This window comes from Medicago truncatula, chromosome 2 (assembly GCF_003473485.1).
Source record: "Medicago truncatula cultivar Jemalong A17 chromosome 2, MtrunA17r5.0-ANR, whole genome shotgun sequence".
Classification (NCBI taxonomy): domain Eukaryota; kingdom Viridiplantae; phylum Streptophyta; class Magnoliopsida; order Fabales; family Fabaceae; genus Medicago; species Medicago truncatula.
The window spans coordinates 34,144,359-34,150,937 of NC_053043.1; positions in this window are offsets into that span (position 1 = coordinate 34,144,359).

The window sequence follows — 6,579 nt, forward strand, 5'->3', positions numbered from 1 at the left end:
TATATTTTATTTCATGTACTCCTTACTAGAGCATTTCATTTGAAAAGTTGAATGATACATTGTCGGTTCAAATTTAATATCATTAACAATAATTGGTTTTGTATGGGTATCATGTAATCTTTTTTTGTTTTCAACTTGTTGATCTTTCATGTTTTGGCATCGTATCTAGGTGCTTATTGTTTGTAACAGACTTTGGGTATTTTTTTCTCTTTAGCAAACCTTGTGCAGGGTAAATCACCTTTCTTTTAAGCAATATATTCCATTTTAATTTGTTAAAAAAACAATAATTGGTTCTCTCTCTATGAAAACAATAATCGGTTAATTAGCTGGTGCTAATAAATTTGACATGTATAACAGTAGTTTTGATTTTATATCAAAATGTCCTGAGTGCAAGCACACCATTTTGATTAATATGCTGGCACTCAAAGACACCTGTTACAAAATAAGACTACAAGAAAGGAGATAACCCAACCCAATACATGATTTAACCTCTCTATCTCACCTTGGTTTTATACATAATTTATTTTGTGTGTTTCAAGAACACCCGATGTGGGACTATTCTATTAGTTTTCTATTTCCATCTTCTTCCTTTACCCAGCAGGTGTTTCAATTCAATCATTCTCCCATGCGTTGAAGACCAAAATGTTTTTGACTGTGTTTACTATTTCGTTTGCGGTTAGCTTCTTTACCTCACTCTTGTATACTCAACCTTGTTGAAAATCTCCCTCTCTTTAATCTTCTTGTTCTGATTCCTGATGATTCACTATCAAAGGTTTGAACCACGACGGGACCACATTCGTGTTATTTACAGACACAGTGTCGCTTATCCACACAATGCTTTTAAAATTTAAACTTTCTTCCCTCTCAACATTGTTCTCGCTGAAGATTCCAACAATCCACTCAAGGCAAGTAGTGGCAGTGGCATGATAGTGTGTTTTTGAATTCATCAAGGATGTCGAGTGAAGATTTAACTCCTCGTAACATGTGAAAAGGAGAATCAAGCTGTAGCCATAAGACCAAAAAGCTTAATGGTTCAATTTGGATATTGGTTATATTATATATCCACATTAATTTCAAGCTGATGGGATACATCAGAAGCATATGAAATTTCAAGATTGGGTGTATCCTTGATGTGGCCTCAATTGCAAACGCAGAGACATCGAAAACCATGATGTCGTAGCTTTAACACGATCACATACTTTGTTCACTCTAACAGAAAAGTGATGTCATGCATGCAAGAGTTGTCGTCTGCAGTGTCATCTGAAGCATCATTTGACACTCAATCAACTGATGGCTGGAGAGAAGAAAGGAGGGCTACTGTTCGCTAATCAACAGCTCATGGCTGGAGAGAACACTGCTAGATTGATTTCTGCTAATGCTTCCGATGACGGATCAACCTTTCGGATGGATTTGGCAAGGGTGGTGTTGAAATTGTCTAATATTGATGTTTTGACTGGAAATAAAGGTCAGGTTCGTCTGAATTGTTCCGAAATTATAAGTTCTTAACTGAGTTGGTTGATATATTTTATTATTTAAGCATTCTTTGTTGTACAATTTGGAATATAGAAAATTTGTCGACTCTTCTTCTATTCTATGTAAATGTCTCACACACATTTTAGGATAGTTTTGGTCATGTAAAGTAGAAACAACATTCGACATGATAATGTTAAGAAAAATTCCATTTAGAATATATAAAAATAATATGCTATCAAGATAATATTATCGTTCCACATTTGAAAAATTCCATGTGTTGTTAGAAAAAGTGGTGCACTGAACTGTAATTTCGAGACCGAATATGCAACTCTGCATCTATGTATTGGTTATTCATGTCTTATTATTCAGTCATGTCATTAAGATTCATTTCCCACAACATTGCTTAATTTTCTTCGTGGGTGTTGGTATTAGATGTTGAAATGCTGTGAAACTTGGACCTTTGGCTTCCAGTGTTAGGACTTATGGATATATGAATATTAGATTGGAAGGTGAAATCATAATCATAAGAGGATTGTGAATAAGAAATAGGTAGTGACCCTGAACCCTTTTTGAGAATGGGAATTACATGATAAATAATTATTATTGGTGTATATTAAGGAAGTGGAGCAATGCACCTGAGAAGGAGATGAAAAACAAAGTCTTGGGTCAGAGGAAATGTTAAGTATTAACGCCGTGTGACATAGGAGGGAGGTTTTTGTATTTTGAAAACTAAAAGGGGGGTTTGTGTTGTTTAACCAAACTTGAGGGGAGGTGAGTGTATTTTTCTAATAAATTAATAGTTATATTAAGTAAATCTTATTTACGAAAAATGTCTTTAACTCATAATAGTGAATATTGATTAACTTCTTTTGGGTAAAATATAAAAAATTTAGTATGATTATTTTAAACAATAAAATGATATTTTTTAAATGTAAAAGTCTGACAAACAGTTCATAAAAAATTATCTTTAACTTATTGAATTAATAAGAAAGGGCCCCAATACACTTTAATGTGTGAGTGAATTGTAGAAACTTCATTTATTAAATGGTGAAATACAAAATGTTAATGAAAATGAGGTTTTGATTTGCATATCAACATCGTTTATTGTATCCAATCAGCCACGTTTGATGGACACAATCACAATGGTTTGTATATTTCAAGCAAGCAAGGACTCACTGGAAAAAATCAACAATGTTGTAATGAGAACACTTATGTTGGCAAGTCTCAGTGAAATATCCTCTATTCATTGTGACTTAACATATTTATCACACGTTGGTTTTATAGATAAGTTTATTTTCTCTGTTGCACAAACCTCCCGATATGGGACTAATCTTATTATTTTGAAGAGTGCCATGATAATCAAATAACAAAAACGAACTTAAAACTGTACCAAAAAGCTTAATGGTTCAATTAGGATATTGATTGTCTAATAACTCACTTCCTTTCGTCTTTTTGTCTACTTTTCCACAATTCCTGTCTGATCTTGGCCATACGGCATAAGCAAACATTGGTCCACTATCTCAAGCTTCTGTATGCTGAAGCAGGGAAGGATTTTGTTGGTGCTCTTTTCAGCTTCTTAACCTTACTGTTAGGTACTATTTCTAGACTTGTGGCTAAGGAGTCAGATATTGACGCAGTGAAATTTGGCAGCCTGAGTACACTGCATCATAGCGTCTCAGATCTTGATGAACTCTATCTATGGTCCAATACCTGCAAATAAATGCTACTCAACCCTAGAAACTCAATGGAGGCGTATTGTCGACGGCTCAAACTGAATATTGATGATACACCTGTGCAGTATTTTGTGTGCGAGGACTCGAAATTGTGAGGGAGATATATGTGGGAGCCGTATAAGCAGTGTTCGAAATCAGAAATTCATTTGTGGAAAGGATATGACTTGTGTTGGTGATGGCTTTGTTAAGGAAACTGCTACTTTTATAATTCGGGATGATCTTTGTGTGATGCCTAATGATCTTGGAGCAAGTTTACGTTTGCTTCAGACACATGGAGTATTGCAAATGCTAGAAGGAATATACATTTTGTTACTTCAGTGCCAAAACGATTCCAATGCCTCAATGCAGAACCATGGGAAACCATCCATCTCCCATTTTGTTAAGAGAAGTGCCACCAAAATTTTATTTTCCATTCTCTTTTTAGTTTCTTTTCAATTATAGACTGAAATTTATTTGTGATTAACAAATAAAATTTCAAGCTGTTATATTATTTGTCTAATAACTTACTTCCTTTGGTCTTTTTGTTTCCTGTTATATTATATGCACATTAATTTCAAGCTAATTCGGTACATCAGAAGCATAGAAAATTTCAAGATTGGCTGTATCCTTAGTCCAGTTTTAAGTTTATACCCCAAATTGGCTTCTGTCGCCGCAACTGATCAAATTCCAAGAACCGAAGATAACATTACTCGCAGTGTCCACCTCTTCAATCTTAGCCATTCTTGGTTAATTACTCTTCTCCCATTTGTATTGGTTTTCAATCTTAATCATGACTATAATATGATAAATTGTTAAAACGCAAACGCGCTGCGACCTTGATATCACGCAGCATTGTGCCGGATGTAGCCTCAATTGCAGACGCAGACATAAAAAATTGATGATGTCGTAGCCTTAACACGGTCACAAAGGATGTAGAACTTTCTAAGAACAAGGCAACCAGACCTGAGTTTACCTCTTGATTTACAAAGTTTGTGATTACAAAATAAACGAATGTTGACCCTAACACTACAGCAAGGATTGTGTTGAAATTGTCTAATATTGATGTTTTGACTGGAAATCAAGGTCAGGTTTGTCTGAATTGTTCCCAAATTATAAATTCTTAACTGAGTTAGTTGACATAGTTCATTCTTTATGCATTGTTTGTTGTACAATTTGATGTATAGAAAATATGTTCACTCTTCTTCTATATAAATGTCTCAAATACACATTTTAGGATAGTTTTGGTCATGTAAAGTGTGGCACTGTGTTAAATGTTAAATGTTCACTCTTCTTCTGTGTTAAATTTTTTGAAGAATTTTTTTACTTCAAAATTATTTTTTGAAGATTTTTTTTCTTTCTATCACCTACATTTATAATAACTAAATCGAACTTGTGACATGAGTTCCACTTAAGCATATTGTCCTCAAAATAGAAAACCAAATTGATGTTTGAAAAAATAGAAATAGAGAGAAAAAATTGTGTAATTAAAAATAGGGAAATGGATAAGAAGTCGAAAAAAGAAACTTTGTCTTAAAAAGGTAGGATAACTCACTAAACCGTATTACTATTCCTGTTGGATAGAAATTGTTCCATGTAAGCTTAAATTTAGCAGCTGGTGAAGCACAATCATCTAAAGAAAATGAGAATGCAATACAATAGAAATTTTCAATTAACAACATATGATTCAGAGAAATAAACAGCGAGAAATAAATTTAGCAAACATATTGGAAGCAAATATTAACAACACATGATTCAGACAAAGCTATTTCAAAGACATGCCTAATATGAGTACTAATATCATTTGGTTTGGAATCAAAAGATACCCTCCAGAGTGCAAGAATTTTGAAGACATACTACCAAGTAGAAACCAAATACTAAAATTAAGTTTCAATAAGAGATACAAGAACATCAGAGTAATGAAAGAGTTGAAGAAGACTCAGTCTCATCCCTAACGTTATTTAGCTGGTTTTGATAAATTTGATTCCTATAGCAACATAGTTGATTTTATCACAATGTGTTCAATGGATGCATTTGATTTTTTGTGCATCCGATTTCAACACCATTGAGATGAAAACAACAATGCTGAGACGATGAGATGGAAGCAACGCGCACTACCATAATTAAGTTAAACTGTGAACTCAACCTTGTTGAAAGTCTCCATTCCTATCATGTTGTTCTTCTCCCTAATGTTGATTTGTGTTGATCCGAAAACATCATCAGAACTTAACAAACAAGCTGAGTAATAAAATGCTTGATCACAAGCTCAAACAACTATGTCGATTTGTGTTACACAGTGAAGCCATTTGTTTCAGCCTGACCGTTACGCCTTGGTTTTATAGATAACTTTATTTCTTTATTTTATAAACCACTCGATGTCGGACTCTCTATAGTTATCTGTTTACTTTTTATTTTGAGGAGGATTCTATAGTTGTCTGTCAATTTTGATCTAGGTTATTTTTATCCTTTTACTTTTATGTTGGTTAATGAAAGTTTTTCTAGTAGAATGTTAAGAGTACCGGATCGAGTAGGTAAAAGTGTTTGACATGATATTTAAGCCGTGAGGTTCTCCCACTTAATGGACTAGTATTTTGGGTTGAGCTCTCCACATGGACATAAGTCCTAATGTTGCAACATTCAACCCTCTTATGAAAACCTTTAGTAAACTAGTTACAATGCAAATCTTTGGCTAGACCACACAACAAACAGATCAGCTGGTTACCAATTTTGCAGTTCTTGTGCGCATTGGTACCCACAAATTTGCATAATTATGTCACAAAATTTGAACTTCGAAATCCGTAGTTAAGTTGCACTGTGAGAAATAAATAACAAACTAAACTTCATGAATACACAAAAATTAATTTTAAGCTTAACACTCTAAAGCATATTACTATTCCTGTTGAATTAGAATTAGAATTTTCACTGTAAGCTGAAATTCTGCATGTACATATATGAAACACAATTAGGTTCAGACCTGCTACTATAAGATTTGAGTTATGAGCTGTTGAAATTTTAATATAAGAAGAGAAATCAAGCTGTGGCCATAATAAGACCAAAAGGCTACAAGGGAGTCAAAAACTTGATATTATTTTATACCCCACAAAAGCAACTTATCAGTTAAGGAGTGCTTACTACTCTTTGTAAACTCACATGTTATATGAACTTTGTTTTGTTGATATGTTATATAAACTTTCATATATGCACAACTGTTTCAAAACAATGCCCCATGTGTATCCCCGTAAATTTAGCTCAGTTGATAAGGACAATGCATAATACATGCACGGTCTGAGGTTCGAATCCCAGACACCACAAAAAAAAAATGCACCATGTGATCCGAAATATAGAACTAGTTCAGTATATAAAGCAAATAAAATCACAATACATGTATTGATGCACA